At 42.9% G+C, this 17,667-nt stretch overlaps 1 pseudogene; it reads right to left on the bottom strand.

Moving 5' to 3' along the window:
• Positions 1-16,272: 16,272 nt before the first annotated feature.
• LOC101574246 overlaps positions 16,273-17,667 on the bottom strand; it is a 3,296-nt pseudogene continuing 1,901 nt past the window's right edge.

Raw genomic sequence — 17,667 nt, 5'->3', positions numbered from 1 at the left:
ATTCTCCCAAAGTAGAGGTCTCAATCCTGACTGCACATTAGACCTAAAAGCGTGTCTTAAACATCCAAGGTTCAAGTCCTACTAACACTAAAAAATAAAATATCCAGATGATTTTCATGTGCAGTTGGAGTTGAAATTCTTGTCTTAAGACAATATTTCTTAACTTTGACACTGTTGACATTGGGGACAGATAATTCTTCACGGTGGGGCTGTCCTTAATGCTGCAAGATGCTTAGCAGCATCTGTGGTCTCCACCCCATAGAGGTCACCAGAGTATCTATGTCACAGCTGCGACAATCAACTCTCTACAACCCAGCTGCACAATGTTTCTCAGGTGACCTCAACCCACGGCTGACACACTCACAAACTTAACATAAAAGCTTCAGAAAACATTTCCATCCTGAGTATAAGGGATACACTCTGATTTTTCTGGTCTTTTCCATCCTTTTCTGTCTCTCTTTGTTCTCTAACACTTCTATGACTTCCTAAGCCTCCCATCCATCTCTAAGCCACTGCGCTCCATCTTCTGCCTAATGATTGCATCAGAACTGCTCTTGAAGGGCTCCAATGCTCTCCTCACTTGAAAGTCTCTTTTCAGTCCCTGGCTTACCTAAGCTCTCTGAGACACTAGATAGAGTTGACCAAGACAGTCTTTTTCCTCACTTCAGGGACATCATACTTTTTGGGTCTCCTCTGCCCTGTCTCATCCATTTATCTTTGTTTCTGGACCTTTCTTCAGCTGGTCTTTACACTGTCAAGAGTCTCACTTTCCCTCTACTCTTCCATATCCAATAGCTTTCCAAACCAACCATATGCCATTGACTCCTAAATTTATATTCCACCCAGACCTCTCTTCTGAACTTGGCACCCACAAATCCAGCCACCTTCTTAACCTGTCTTATGAAACTCTGTAGATGTAAGAGAAAAAACTCTGGACCTTTCCTTCAAGCTTTTATTATTCTTGTTTTTTAATCTCATTAAATAACACCACTGACCCATGCAATTGCCTAAGTAGGAAACCTAGAGATCTTAGTGGATACCTCTCAGATACCTGATTCTGTCCACTTCCAAAACATATCCACAGCCTACAACTCACCTCCATCTCCAAGGCCAGCATTCTGCTCTGAATCACTGTCATCTCTGAGTGCTGCAGAGGTCCCTGAGTGCTTTTGAATTCTAGTCTAGTCTCTAGCCTACAGAAAGAAGCACTTTTAAAATATAAATGTGATCATGTCTTTACTTGCATACATTCAATGACTTCCCTTTGGATTCGGAACCAAGAACTAAACTCTCAGCCAAGCCTAGGATGCTTTCCACGATCTGACCCTTGCTCACCTCCAGAGACCCCCTGGGAAGTGCTTAACCGCTGGCCCTACACCTCTGGCACAATGACCCACCTTCTCTCAGCTGCCCAAGCCCTTCCCTGCCCTTCTGCCTGAAGAGGCTTTGCCTTGCCTTTCCAGGCTGTGTTCTACCAGTCCTTGATGTATCAGAGTGGCTCCCACTCATCTGGAGGCTTCTCCACCCACCACCTCCCACCCCAATTTAAATTAGGTCCCCACCATACACACTCTTTCCTAGCACACTCTCCTTTGCTTCTACTGCACCATCTATGCAATTGTCTGTGTTCCTACAAGAAATCAAGCTCTGTGAGATCAGATGTATGCTCTGAATCTAGGCTAGTGCCTGGCCCAAGGTCAACACTTCATGAGTAGTAACTGGGTGAATGAATAAACAGTGTTAGCTACTACAGAAAGAAACGGTGAGACAGGGCTTAACTGTGTAGCTAAATGTTGATAGGATGTCAAATTGGCACCCATCTTTCAAGAAAATTGCTGCCAATGGGAATATAAGAAAGTAACACCGTGGAAGAGGGCAGTAAGGTAAGAAGTCTGTATCTGTTTTTCTTTTGACATGGGGTCTTGCTATGTTGCCCAGACTGACCTCAAACTCTTGGTCTCAAGTGATCCTCCTGCCTCAGCCTCCCAAGAGATAGGATTATAGGGGTGTACCACTTAACCCCATTAAAGGAAATGCTATGGATTAAACTATTTGGAAAGTGACATCAATAATGTTCATGTGTCCTATGCTAGGAGGCCTCCTTCTCTGACTCTGTCCTGAGGAAACTCAGCCACTGTCCTCTCAGTGGGGGTTAAGTACCTCTCTGAGCACCAAGGCCTGTTAGGAGCAGCCACATGTGACACTGTTGCTGGTTCCCCACTCCCCCGAGGTTCTTCTAGCCACAGATGTTTCCAGCGTCCATCCCATCCTTGTGAACTCAAGCCTCACCAGGAGCGGGGGATGTAATTTCTCTTTTAGACAGCTTTTTCTGGTAAAACACAAACATGACCTTTAAGAACTGCTGATCTGAAGCCTTGAACATTGATTCCACTTGGAACTAAGAATTTCTTCACCATTCTCACTTAATGCAATTACAAGAAAATGACAAAAGTTGATTTCTGCAATGAGTCTTAAACATCTTCATACAGCTCTCCTGGCTGTGGGCTCTCAGTCTGTTGGGATATACTTGGTGCACTCACTTCTCCGTGTGAGGGTGGACAAATTGCTGTTTTTCTGAGCTTGTTTATTCAGCAATAAAATAAATGAGGGGGTTGGAGTGGAATTTTGCTGTGGTCTAGAACATACGCATATTCAGATGTCACAGGGGACTCTCCAAATCTGGTCTTTGGGGACATAACCTAAGCCTGTGAATTTTAAGAAGCTCTACAGATTGTACTGACACGCACTGCTGAATATTGTCTTGTATTCTCCTAATTTCTCATATGTTATATTGACATCCAATTTTGTTTAGTGCAAAATTTTGTCTAACAATAGTGCAAACATCTCCCTCAATGAAATGTGGAACTGTGATTGCATTTACATTTGGGCTTATTTATGGGGGACCAAGAGATGGAGGGATGAAGTCAGGTGGGGAGAAGAGGATGCAGAAAGAATGAAAATATGATGTGTGTTTGTACAAACTCCCCACAATGAGAGTAATCATTATGTGCTGCAAACATGGGCTAATAAAAATTAAAAATTGAATATCAAAGAAAATTATTTAGATAGACAATTTCTTTGCAAAGAAAACTAAGTACTGATGCTGTCTTAACCTATATAGTTAGAGCATGAAAGTAAGTACTTGGTTTGAGGAGAATACTACTGCCTATAAAAAGATGCCTCAGTCAAGATGTTCTGTAGCTTTAATGGTGAGAAAACACCATGTAGGAGTCTCCAAGTAAACCCACCTCAACCCTTTAGATCTGAGAATTAGAGGAAAAGTCTTACATCAAGGATGAGAATAAAGAACTGAAACTTACACTGGAATTGAGAACAGAAATCGCAGCATGGCTGAAAAGCAGAACATAGCTGCAGGGAATCGCCATTGCGTATCAGAATTGAGTGGGTGAGTCAGAAAGAGTTGACCAAATCATCTGGGTGGCCTCAGAGCACAGAGGAGAAGGAGGCACAGATTCTGAGGCCTGAGAAGAAAGGCAAGAACATCACTGGGTGAAGTAACTGCTCTGTCCTCTTTCCCCAGATACACGGGTAAACCTCCAAGCCCTCTGCCCTAGGCAAAGGTGCAACAGGATTGCAACTCTAGAGCTAGACTGTGCCTCCATCCTGTCAAAATAGAAATTGAGCTGAGGTCCAAATTACAGTTATTTTTTGTATACCCAAGTTTATGTATACCATACAGTTGCAATTAATCATTACCTTTGCTTTTGCTTCTGTTGCTTTTCTTCTGAAAGCCTTTTCACCAGCACTTGGTGGCTAAAGTGGAGACCTCTGGTACCTCCTAAACTCTTCTGCTTGAGTTACTACCTTCTTTTACTTCTCCAGGTAAAGACTGCCTCTTCCTCCCCACCTCTACAGCAGAAAGACCATTCACTGCTCCTGGGTTCCATTCCTTTGCCCCATGGACCCCATGCATCAGAGACCCCCTTGACAACAGAAACAGAGGAGGGATTAGACAGATGCATTCTCTCTCAGGAGTGTGCAGTGAAGGTGAGAGCAGACAGTAAACAAATAAATACACAAGCGGTCAGGTGATGACAAGTGTTCTGAAGATAAAAATAGTCTGCTAAAGGAATGCAGAGAGAAGGAGCCAGGTGCTACTTGAGAGGGGGTCAGAGAGGCCAGCTCTGTGCTGCGTAGACATGGGGAAGGGAGCTGAGGGGACTTAGGAGAGTGTATTACACACGTGAGAGCCTCAGATGATCAGCCAACTGGCCCAGTGGGGTGCGGGTACTGTGTCCTGGCAGTGTGCCCAACCTTAGGCTAAACCAGATGACCTCCAAATGACAGGCAGATGTCACCAGGTCCACACCTCCATGGATGAAAGACATATTGACCCAAAATAAAAGTTGGTAGCAAGGGAAATGGGCTTTTATCCAAAACAATGATTCTGTAAACATATAAAACTACTTAGCAAAAGAATAGACTGTGATAAAATCTAAATAACCAAACCAGCAAACTGGCATTTCCAAAACCAGTCAGCCCTCCTTAGCCAGGGATTCTATATCTGAGGATTTATCCAACCATGGGTTGAAAATATTCAGAGAAAAAAATTGTATCCGTTCTTTTGCATCAAACTCTTTTCCTTGGCATTTTTCCCTAAGCAATGTAGCATAATAACTATTTACCTAGCATTTGTGTTGTGTTAGGTATTACAAGTCATCTCAAAATGATTTCAAGTATATGGGAGGACATACATAAAGTCAATATAAATACTATCCCATTTTATGTAAGGACTCATGCGATTTTGGGGATCTGCTTGGGGGATGCTGGAGTACCTAGGAACTAATCCCCAAGAGAAACTGAGTGACAACTGTAGTGTTTCTCCATATACTTTACTGATTTGGAACTGTCGAGAGGAGGTTTCGAGGTTCACGGCCCCAGCCATGTTCTGAGCTTCTATCAGAACCATTCAACTTCCAGAAGGTCTCCTATCAACCACAGGTGAGAAGTGTGTGCAGGTGGACAGTGACTTGGGAAGCACACAGACTGAGGTGGAAATGAAGCTGAATCTAGAGGTCAAAGATCTTACCCAAGATCACACTGCAGCTCACCGAGTGAGGACTCAGGTAGGCCTCAAGGAAGGACAGAGGCCAATCCCAAAAGCCTATGAACCATTGGATTCCATTTGTAAAATGCTCTTGAAAGAACACACTCAGAGCTGGAGAATGGAATCTAGGTTGCAGGGACTATGGAGGGAGGTGACTACAGTTACAGTAGAGCAGCACAAGATTTCTCATGGGGAGGGGACAGTTTCATGTGTTGATTATGGTCACGATTTCACAAAGGTCTGTGGCTGGAATTGCACAGAACTAAATATGCACACATATTTGTGCATTAAGTCTGATGACATCTTAAACAGCTCTGTGGGTTGTCCCAATGTTGATTTCATGATTTAATAGTATACTACAATTATGCAAGATGTCACACTGAGGAAAAGAAAGTGAAGGAAGGAGTATACAGTACTTCTGTTTCAGTTTCTTCTTCCTTTGTGTGTGTGTGTGTGTGTGTGTGTGTGTGTGTGTGTGTGTGTGTAGGGGTGGCAGGAGGAGGGGACTAGGGAATGAGCCCAGGACCTCGCAAATGCAAGGCAAGCCTGCCACCACTGAGACATACCTCTAGTTCCTTACAACTGCACATGAATGGATAATTACTTTACAATAGAAAGTTAAACTCAGAGAATCAGAGCCCTATTCTGAATAAGCCTTAATCATGATGGAAGGCCAGCTTTAGATATCAAGAGATCCTTTAAGCAATTTAGTATTTTAAATTGTCCATTTTCTGGAATGTTTGTTTATTTCTTTCATGGACGAGGAGAGTAAATGAAATTTAAAATAGTTTTACAATGATTTATTAAGTAGCTTGCTTTAATCTTTACTTTCTCAGAATGCAATAACACGAAGCATCCCAGGTCACTGTAAATGTCCCAGTTCTTCTCAGCTTTGAAAACTATCTGTATTCCTTCAGCAATCACTATTAAAACACAGACTAGTATAAATAGATAGAAATCAGACAGGGCCAAGAGACAGAAAAGAAAGGAGAAGAAAAGTACAAAGAATTATGATCTGTTGTATCCATGTACCAATTCACCATGAGGAATGGAATGGCTAAGTCCTGCAAACATGGACTGCTAAAAGTTTTCAAAATTATTTTTAAAAAGAAAAGAAATCAGGAGGCAACAGTGATCCTTGCTGCCTAGCAACCCACACTGAGCTGTGCACATGTGAGTCGCTCACACCTCTGCATCCCTGGAGGGGTGGGAAGAAAGCAACTCCTTGCTCAGCATTTTGGAGGACTCTGCTCTGGACCCACAGAAAAACAACTTTCCTTTGCTCACCTTTCCTTGCTTTGTTTGAAATTTTACTTCATAGTCTCTGGAGGATACTGCAGTGCAGCTTTCATATTTATTTGCACTTAGCAATCTGTGCAAAATGTTTAAAGTCTATTGTCTCCGTTACTCTTCTCTCACTGCTGGGACAAAATACCCAACAACCAAAATTAAGGAAGGAAAGGTTTATTTAGCTCACAGTTACTCGAGGTTTCAGTCCATACTCAGCTGGCTCCAAGGCAGAGTGGCACATGGCAGAGAGCAGCCATTCATGGCCACAGCAAAAAGCAGAGAGCAAAGGGAGGGGCAGCAGCTCAGGCTGCTAGCAAGCCTGTCTCCCTTCCTCACAATGTAATGCAGATTACATACCCCGGGGCAGGTGAAGCATCCATAACCACAATAACACAAACTTCAGAAGCCTCTTGCCCCCCACGAGTGTATGAGACTTTGGGAAGGACACCTATATGCAAATTACAACACCTATGATCAAGTCTGGGCCAGCCCCATAGGTGCTACCGCAAGGCTCCCATCTCCCTTGAAACTTGGTGGTGGTTGATGATGGGCAGGACTCAGGGCTCCAGTGGCTGAGGGTTAGAGGTGGATCTTTAGAGGTGAGCTAAATAAACATTTCCTTCCTTAATTTTGGTTGTTGGGTATTTTGTCCCAGCAATGAGAGAAGAGTAACGGAGACAACAGACTTGGAACATTTTGCACAGATTGCTAAGCAGCCCATCCATAGGGGTCCTCATCTCAGGGGAGCTATGTTTTCCCAGAGGTGGCAAGGGCAGAGCAACAGACCCCCAGACAGAGAGACTGAGGTTGTTAAATCTAATCTTCAAGTAGAGTTGCATCACCTTAGCCATATTCCATTGTAGAGTGTGCCATTAGGCTCAGCCCACACCCAAGAGGAGATGGACTGGTTTACAGAAAATGTGGAGATTGTATAATTGGGGACCACAGCTTTCAACCTTTCAAGGCTCTCAAGCAATGAAGGGAATCTCTCCTCTCTCTCTCTCTCTCTCTCTCTCTCTCTCTCTCTCTCTCTCTCTCTCTCTCTCCTTTTTCTCCATGGCTGCCTCTACGCCCTGAATCAATTAAAAAGGTTTACATCATTTTCTGTCAAATACAAACATTACCATTTTTCTTCATCCACCATATTCATCACATCTGACATTGTGCAACTTCTGGCTCTTCCCCAAAGTCAAAATGACCATGAAAAGTAAATGTTTTGAATCATGTCAGAACCTGGAGTCATGACAACGCAGAAGGAGTACAATCACCACCATCTAAGGCTGACCAGAGGCCAGTTCAAGCCTCTTCCATCTTGCTATAGTTTTACACCTGCTAAAGATGTATAATCATGGGTTCATAAGGCCAGTTACCTTGGCTAGCCCCCATAACTCCCATCATTCTTCATTTACCCCTGCTCTTCACAGGCAACCAACACTCTGTTTTCTCAAGCCTTGTGCCTGGCAGGAAGCCACATCTTTTCACTGAACATTCCCCCTTGAAAGTCCCATTTTGACTTTTTCCTTTCACAGCCTTGCTTTATACTCATGACCCTTTAAAAGACCTGATAGTCTGTATGAGAGTTACTGGTCTGGTCTAAATGCCAGGGAAGTACCTCTCAGGTTGCTGTGTAATAAATCTGTCCTAATCAGCTCATATCTGTTTTTTTTTTTTCCTAATAAGCACGAATAAAGACACTCATGAAAAAGAACTTCCAAAACTGCTTAAGAAAGCAGCAAGAATGATAGAATAAGTATGCTGGAAGTGTTTTGAGGGACTTCATGGCACTGTGTCTTTCATTGTAATTATTTTTTACTTAAGAATTTACACTGAATTTTTCCATAGCATAGCATGGGAAACCTGAGCACTACGGTGCTCGCTTTCAGGGTCAGAAGACTTGGAAATTGAATGCCCAAATTTGTATGTTGAGGTATTTAGTGGTGGGGTCTTTGTGAAATGCTCAGAGTTGGATGAAGTCATGCAGATGTGGAATCCATCAAGGATTGGTGACTTCACAAGACGAGGAAGAGAGACCTGAATTTGCATGTTCCTACTCTCTGGCCACAAGATGCCCACTGCCAGGTTACACATAGCAAGAGACCCTCCTGATGCTTACACCATGCCATTTGCCTTAGCCACCCAAACTGTGAGCTAATAAAGATCTATTCCTTATAAATTATCCTACTCTAGGTTCTCTATTATAGCAATAGAAAACAGACTATGATACCAGCAACCAGGCCTCAGGAGAGTGGGGCTCAGGGGAGCTCTAGAGGTCTCTGGCACAGAGATTTTGGACAGTCATGTGTAAGCTCTGCAGTTTGCAGACTCCTTTCTTAGCTCAACATACATATTTGTTAATACTACAAATGTTAAACAGAATCAGAGTAGACCAGCCTGGGATAGCATTCATAGCCAGTCGACTACAGCAAAGAAGACAAGATGAATGAGAATAAATCTGCATGGCTGTGGGCAGGGAAGCACATTCTCAGAGAGAGGGCAAGTGATGTGCCCAGCTCAAACAACAAGCATCTCCATCAGGAATAGGGTGACAGCTGATAGAACAGTGACTCAGGGGAGACCTATGATGACCTGGGGTCCACAGAGGCAAGGAGGGACATTCCTAGAAGTCTTTAGGTCACAGCCCAGGTCTGTGTCTAGCCCAGCCACATGTCCCACACACATCTGAACACTTTAGAGAAATCCAAAGTCTCTATGCACTGAGATAACAACCAAAGGAAATTTAGTGTCCTGCCAGAGTCACAGAGTAGCCAGCAAAAAAGGAGTGGGCAGAGCTGGACTCAAAATCATGATCTGTACACAAAGTCATGATCTCTTTGCAGCAAGAGTAAAGAGGTGGTGAGGTCTTACCAGGCACTGCAAGGCATAAGTGCCACTAGCTGCCCCCTTGATCCTTTGAAGTGTTTGGCAAATGCAAAAATTATTTGGGTGAGGTATTTTCCAGGTCTTGATGTGTCCTCAGGCAGGCCACTGGCACCAGCAATGGTCCTTTTTAGCCACCTCTAGAGGAGCTGAACCTTCAGGGCAAAAGCAGCTGAGAGCTTATTATTGTAGGATTTAAATTTTTTATTATGGAAAATTCCAAGCATAGCCAGGGGTAGTGGTGCATGCCTACAATCCCAGTACTCTGGAGGGCTAGAGAATCACAAGTTCAAGCTCTGGCCTGGGCAACTAGATATCTTATTGAAACCTTATTTCAAAAATTAAAAAAAAAAACTTAATGCTTGGAATATAGTATATGGGGTAGGCCCTAGATTCAGTCTATAGTACTGGAGAAAAAAATATAAACATGTATGAAGAGACACTAGAAAAATTAACATAATGAATCCCTATGTACTAATCTCCCGGCTTCAACAATCATCAATTTAGAGCCAATCTTCTTTTATCCCAAACCCTACCGATTGCTTTCTTTCACATTCCCATCATCATATCACTGTACTCATAAATATTTCATTATGAATTTCTAAAAAGCAAGGTCTCTCTTTTAAAAATCCATAACAACCCATTATCACACCTAAGATAATTAACAATCTCTCACCAAAACTCTGGTCAGTATTCAAATATTCCATTACTAGTTTGTTAATGTACAAACTCTAAATATTCAAATTCAAATTCTACTCAACTGCTTTTAAAAGCGGTCATCTTTCTTGGGTGGCTACATTCATAGTAAAAATATGTAAAGCTCACCAACAAAAAAGCATTAAATAATAAACATTTTTAATTTCTCACAACTTGATAATTTATGGGGAAATGAATACAGTTTCCATTATCTTTTCTCAGGTTGCTATTTCTGATTTCCCCAAGGAAAAAGAAATAAAAGTTAAACTCTATAATAGTCATTAAGGCTATTAACAAGCAGTCCTATTCTTTTGTTCTTCTGAGACATGTGAGGATTGAACTTCTTCAGGCCCTTGAAGTTAGCTGTGGACACATGACTAGTTCTGGCTAAAGAGTGTGAGAGAAGTGATGAAATATCAGTTCTTGTCAGAAAATTTAAGAAGACCTTAGGAGACATTCCAGAACCTTCTCTTCTCTGTGGTACAATGATCTAAGCTATTCAACCAGACACGTTCCTGGATGAACCTGTATGCAGTGGGTGAGGGAAACACTCATTGCTTCAAGTCATGGAGATTTGGGGTTTTTGTTATCAACACTCAACCTGACCTATTCTGACTCCTGTAAACCATTCAAGCTTGAGTTGATGATCTCAGAGAAGTCTACACTGTAGCAAATCACCTCTTAGTGAGAGCCCCACTGAGGAATCCTTCCATTTATCTCTCATATTATTTCATCTGTGCTATCATTTTAGCACAGTTTTGGAATTTTAATTCTTTAGCCTTTGACATTATTATGGGATTAAAACATTAATTATAAGAGTATCCTGCCAAATAAAGCCCTGTATGTACTTAAAACTTTAAATTAACTGGAGCTGAAATGAAATAAGAGACAAAACCTTAGCCCAGGAGTCGTGTCTCTGCCCTGCCATTATCTTGGACAAGGCCTGTAATTTCTGGACCTCGGTTTCCTTTTCAATAGTAATAATAATCATTATGCAACAATGGCATTATTGAGCGCCGCATGCTAGGTAGTTCCATGGTACAGAGCTTATTCAATCCTTACAACTAATCTTTAGTAATTATTTTACCTTTTTAAAAACATAAAACTGTGGAGGCTGAAAGGCAGAAAAGCTGAGTAATTTGCCATCAGAGCTGGAAGTGAAGGCTTCCAAAGACAGCCTCAAATATGGAAAGTTCCATCTCTTTTTTCTTTTCTTTTCTTTTTTCCTTTCTCTCTTTTTTCCCCCTCCCAGTACTTGATATTGAAGCCAGGGCCTTATCACTGAGCTACATATCCAGGTCCTTTTATTTTCTGAGACAGGGTCTCAAAAGTCACTAAGTTGCCCAGGATAGGCTCAAACTTAGGATCCTCCTGCCTTGTTCTACCAGAGTGCTGAGATTATAGGTGTAAGGTCTATTTCTCATTGTAAAATCCTATGGAGTTTTCAGAGTAAACTTATTTCACAAGAAAGAATGCATTGTCAAAAATATGTGTTCTCTAACAGAAAAAAAGCAGTTCCTTTATTTGCAATCATATTTTCCATATGTGACAAAACTTATATTTTATAGAGATCAAAGCTTGCTATTAATAGCTCCTTGTGTGTATACTACCAAAGGGATTGAAAGCATCAAGTCATTATGATAGTAGGTGGTGACTATAAATATACTGTATTTTGAAACTTAATAAGAAATGAGATTTTAAGTGTCTCCCTCAAAAAAAAAGTAAGTATACAAGGCAATGCACACGTTAATGAGCACAATGTAGCCATTCCACAAAGTGTACCTATTGCAAAACATCATGTACATCAGAAATGTATACAAATTACAAGGGCTGGCAAGATAGCTCAGTGGGCTAAGCACCTGCTTTGGTAAGTGCAGGAACCAGGGTTCAATCCCAGGTCCCACATACCAAGCCAGCCCTGCCCCCAGGAAACACTGAGCCAGCCAGAGTCTAGGCATGGTGGCTCATGCCTGTAATCCCAGGGTTGGGGAGACTGAAAGCAGGAGGATCACCATGAATACAAGCTGCATAGTGAGACCCTGCAACAACCAAATACATTTTAAAAAGTATTCAAATTTTGTCAATTTAAAACCATTAGTTGGGAAATCTTCTATGAAAGGATACATATGCTAACCAAAGTGCAAACTAAATTTGGGGAAAAAAGAATATTTCCTTCAAATTCTTTCATGGACTACTTCCTTGCTGGTATTTTTTTTTTAAATTCTAGCACTCTGGAAGACTCAGGCAGGATAATCATAAATTCAAGTCCAGGGCCAGGGAGATGGCTCAGTGGAATAAGCACTTCCCTGGCAAGCGCAAGGGTCTGAGTTCAATCCCCGGTTCCACAAAAAAAAAAAAAAAAAAAAATTCAAGCCCAGTTCAAACAACTTAACAACTCATTCAGTCCCTGTCATAAATAAATAAATAAATAAATAAATAAATATATAAATCAAGCTGAAAATGTAGCTCAATGTGAAGGTCCTAAGCTAAATTTCTAGTACTGAAAAAAGAAAGAAAAAAGTCAAACATTTGTTATTTCATGAGCATAAAGACATCTTTCTAGCTACATTGGGTGGCTTTAAACTATCAGACATAAAGTGCCAAATTTAACTTGTGGTTAAAATATAGAAATTAAGTTTGGGCATGGTGGCAGACGCTTGTAAATCCAGCACTGGTGAGGCTGAAGCAAAAAAAGTCACAATTTTGAGGCCAACCAGGGATTTTGAGGCCAACCAGGGTAGCAAGTTCAAGGCCAGCCTGGACTACATAGTTTTAACCTGGTTCAAAAACCGATGAACCAACCAAACAAACAAAAAACAGAAAAGAAATGTCCTTCAGAGTAAGTAGATTCATGTTTTGGAAAACACTCACACTCTGTGTGTGTGTGTGTGTGTGTGAGAGAGAGAGAGAGAGAGAGAGAGAGAGAGAGAGAGAGAGAGAGAGAGCGAGAGCTGCTCTCAAATTACTGCTATGGGAGCCACAATTTCCTTTCCTGTAATAATGAGTCTTATCGTTGCAGTGACATTCTTGATTTTGCACTTAGGGAACTCACACTGGGCAGAGCCGAGGGATAGCGTCTCCCCTGCATCAGCTGTGTCTCAGCAGTTCTTCACCAAAGAACTTACAGCATCTTGAGGCTGGGGCACAGCGCAGACAGAGTGCTTGCTGGCACACATGAGGCTCTGGGTTTGATCCCCAATACTGCAAGGAAAAATTCATGCTTTCATTTTGTCAATTTTTTTTTGTCTACATATGCATCTTGAGCACACTGATCCCAGTCTTGACTGAATGAGCATTTTTGGTTTTTGCTGTTTTCCTATGCTGGAGGTGGGACTCAGAGCCTTGCACACAGGGGACGGTACTGTACCACTGAAGTACACCCCAGTCCTATCCCTGGGAGAGGCAGAGAAGAATTGTTTTTTTTAGGGGGCAGCTGGCTCAGGCATGGAGCTGGGGATCAAACTGTAGTTCCCTACACCTGACTGCGCTTGCCAGAGCAGGCACTTAAACAACTGAGCTAACCTTCAAGCCCCCAAAAGTTGAGAAAATCCCCCCCCCCCGGGAGAGGTAGAAACAGAAAAACCCATCCAGATTGTTTTATTTGTACAGGGTCTCACTATACAGCTCAGACTCATAGTGATCCTCCTATTTCAGCCTCCCCAGCGCTAGGATTACAGGCATGTGCCACAGTGCACAATTTCGGTGGCCAGCTCAGCGCACCCAGGGCAAGGCAGGCATAGCATGTGGTACTGCCTAGGTAGGCACTTAGACCACTGAGCTATCTCCGGGGCCCCTCCATCCAAATATTGCTCAGTATCTTCTTTACCTCTTGAATGGCTTTGGCTGGTGATTACCATCAAAACCACACAGTTTTAAACAACTCAGTGTGGGTGAGACTTATTTCCCTCCCAGTACTGGGCAATCCAGGGTCTTCACATTGAGCTACACCTCTAGTCCTTCTCAATTTTTTTTTTTTTTTGAGATAAGGTCTCACTAAATTGATACAGTTCCTGGGAGGGGCTCAAAATTGCAATTGTCCTGCCTCAGTTTCCCAGAGTGCTCAGATTATAGGCATGTGCCACAATGCCAGTTTGAGGCAGGTTTCTTTAGGAATCTGTTTAGGAAAGATCATGAACTCAGAGAAGCCAAAAAACATCAGTGTCAAAGTACCTACTATTAGAGAAATAATGGTTGGGAGGTGGAAGGAACAAGAAAAACACTAGGGGCATCCCTGGTCTTTAAGAAAAGGATTTCCCTCCTTTCTAGAGAAAGGCCACCAAATCACATGAGTCTTCAAAAAGACACAAGATCATTAAGTGTTGCAGGAGAAAGTTATAAAGGTACTTGAAACTGTCAAGAATCTGAAAAGCCAGGCTGAGATTTTGGCTTATTTCAAACTAGATTCCTTTACAGTTTCTAAATCTACTTGTTAGTTTGTTTGTCTGTTTATTACTTTAGAGACAGGATTTCATTAAGTCTCCAAATAGAGGTGAGTTCAAATTTGTGATCCCCTGGGTCAACAGCCTAGCAGAGGAGAGGGAAAATAGGGCCCAGGTAATTTCTTGCTGCAGGACAAGGTAGCAGCTTCTGACCTGGTGAGGTAGCAGTTTCTAACCTGTTGAGACAAGACCTGTGTCAATGGAAATCCCCTTCTATTTTTCTTTTACAGAAGCAGGGCCATTTTAGGCAACTCTCGCAGGAAAGCAGGCTACAGATGACAGGGAGCTGGTGAGGCACAGCTGGAGACTGTCTGCTCTAGGTAGCGCAGAACACAACTCCTAGGTTTGGGGCCTACATAAATGGGAGGCTGCGGTTGCCCTGAAGATAAGAAAACATCATAGGTGGAGGAGGCCAGGGAAAGATGATGTCACATGAGTTTAAATGTGTGTTAGAGACACAAGTGGGGACAGCAACAGAGATGGTGCCATCTGGCAGGTGACATGAAGTTGGAATCAAAAAGGATATTGGTGGTACTGAATGTCAGGAAACCAACCAGTATCTCCATCCAGGGAACCAATGAGATAGAATCCCAAAACTTAAATAGCATCCTCCCTTTCTAGACCCAAATTCATACGTACATATATTTTTCTAATAACTCTCTAAGAATATTTATATATACACATATTAAAATATTTATATTTCATATATATTTACAATAATGAAGGGTGTTTTTTTTTCCTGTTACTGGATTTAATGTAGATGATGCTGAGCTACAAGCCCAGCCTTTTTACAATTGCTTTTATTTTTATTTTTTTTATTTTTTTTTTATGAATTTAGGACAGGGTTTACAGTGTGTACAGGGTCTCACTAAGTAGATTGTACTTGTACTGATTCTCCTGTTTTCAGGCTCCCAAGACCTAGGATTACAGGTGTGTGCTACCATGCCCAGTCTCAATTGCTGTCCTAGTGCACCCTGGGGGCACTGCCAGCATGGCCTGTGTCTGCCTAAGCAGGTGCTTTAGTCTGCTGAGTTATCTGGCTGGCCCTACAATTGCTTTTATTTTAAGAAAAGGTAACACCAAGTTGCCTAGGCTGGCCTCAGATCCAGTATCCTCCTACATCAATCTCCCAAATGGTTGGAATGACAAGTGTCTACCCCCACAGCCTGCTAGAATCATGAATCTATCCTTATAAGACACCTCAAATATTTTGTAGAGTGATAAGGGGCTATAAGGGAAGCAATGATCTTTTTTTTTTTAATTTAGAAATTTATTGTTTAATCCACAAGCTTCATATAGCTTTAGCTTAAAAAACAAAACAGTGAAACCAAGACACTATGTCAAAGTCTGGGCCCTTCTTCCAGCTTCCAAATACAAGAGCTCTGAACATTATATATCCCAATTGAAAGAATAAGAAAAAAGTATGAATGGAGCCATGACATTTCAAAAAACAAAGATTTCATATAACTGAAGGATCTATCCTTCCTTCCTGGGATGACTTAACTGCAGGAGAAAAGGGGCAGGGGGAGTTGGTGACAAGGGAGGGAGGAGAGAAAAGAAACCCAGAACAGAGTAGAATCCAGTTCCAGTGTTCTGAATCAACGTGTCACATATCCGTGTAAGCCTGGTGTCCCGGAAAACAAGCTTTCATTTCTCTGTCTCAACCTGGAGCTTGAATCCTGATTCCTTTCAGCAGCGATTCCACAGGCAACAGGGAAGATTGTGGCACTGGAACATCCACTTATGCTTCTGTGGTACTCCACCAGGGGTCTGACTCTGGACTAGCTTGCAAACCATACAAGGTTGGAAGCAGAATTTAAATGGGTGTGAACACTGAGTAAGTAGTAAACAAATACAAAAACAAAAACAAAACAAAAAAGAAAAGGGGAAAAGCCTCCCTAGGAATAGCAAGGGGCATTTAAAGAAATAAGAATGCCAACAATACTTAAACCCCTTTTTTTAAAAAAGAGATTTTTTTGGCTTGAAGTATTTTACTCTAAATGAATTTATGTCAGTTGTCAATGAAAAAATGTCACTAATACACTGTGGACACCTTTTGCAATGTAAATCCATGCCCCCCTTTTTTATATGGTGAACTTCAACCTAGCAATTATTACAACAAATGTTATAGTCTAAAGCTCAAACACATTTTAGCAATTTTGAAATTGAATTAAATACAAACCAAATAAAATTTACATCCTAACCAACATTCCCCCCTAGGACTGTGGGGACACTTGAGCCTTCCGCATGGATCGCAGAGCCTTTTCCCGCAGGTGCTTCTCTAAGTCGTCCAGGTTGTCTTCAGCTTCACTCTCAGTCTCCTTCTTGGGCTCGGGGGCTGCCTCAGGTTCTTCCTGCGCTGAGGTGGTTGTGGCGGCAGCAACAGCCGCAGGAGTGGCAGGAGCCGCAGCGGTTGCAGCCACAGCCTTTTCCTTCTTATGTTTTTTGTGCTTCTTGTGTTTCTTATCCTTTTTGTGTTTCTTGTCCTTCTTTTTCTTCTTTTTCTTCCCACCTCCTTCCTGATCAGAATTCCGGGCTGGTGATGGGCTTGGCGTGGGGCTCTTAGCCTTCCTGGCTGGCACCGCAGGGGACCAGTTCGTGGAGGGCGATTGAGGCTGGACAGGGGATGGGGGCGCTGAGGGCTTCTTAGCTGCTGGCTCGGGAGATCCAGAGACAGCCGGAGAGGATGGAGCCCGTCTTACAGACTGCGGGCTCGGTGAGGCAGCCTTTTTTGTCTTTTTAAGTTCTGGAGTTCTGGAGACTCTTCTAATGGGCCTGGTACTCGGAGATGGGGACTGCCTTCTTTGGGGTGAGGCCGACGTTCCTCTTCGAGCCGGTGGAGGACTTGAGGTCTGAGGAGCTCGAGGCCGTGGTGAGGGAGAATGCCGTTTGTTTGGTTGTGGTGACCGGGTCTCCCTGGGGGCACGGCTTGGGGAAGACCCTTTCCTAGGCTTTGATGAGACAGAAGGTGAGCGTCTCTTGGCGGCTGGGGAGCTTCTCTGTTTGGGAGGCGGAGAGGGGGAGGTCCGGCGCTTTGGTGGTGGGGATGGCGATGCCCTTCTCTGGGGAGGGGGCGGGGGCGAAGCCGTCCTTCTCTTTGGAGGTGGAGAAGGAGAGTATCTCCTCTGCATGGGAGGAGAGTATCTTCTCGGGGAAGGTGAGTGCCGCCGAGGGGGAGGAGCTGGTGAGGGTGAGCGGGGTCTTCTGGCAGGTGGAGGGGAGGGGCTTCTCCTTCGTCTACCACGAGGGGAGGTCTCTTTCTGGCGCTTTCGTGGTGATGGAGACGCACTTCGGGAA

This window comes from Octodon degus, unplaced genomic scaffold (assembly GCF_000260255.1).
Source record: "Octodon degus isolate 3935 unplaced genomic scaffold, OctDeg1.0 scaffold00052, whole genome shotgun sequence".
NCBI lineage: Eukaryota > Metazoa > Chordata > Mammalia > Rodentia > Octodontidae > Octodon > Octodon degus.
This window is presented reverse-complemented; position numbering and strand designations above follow the sequence as displayed.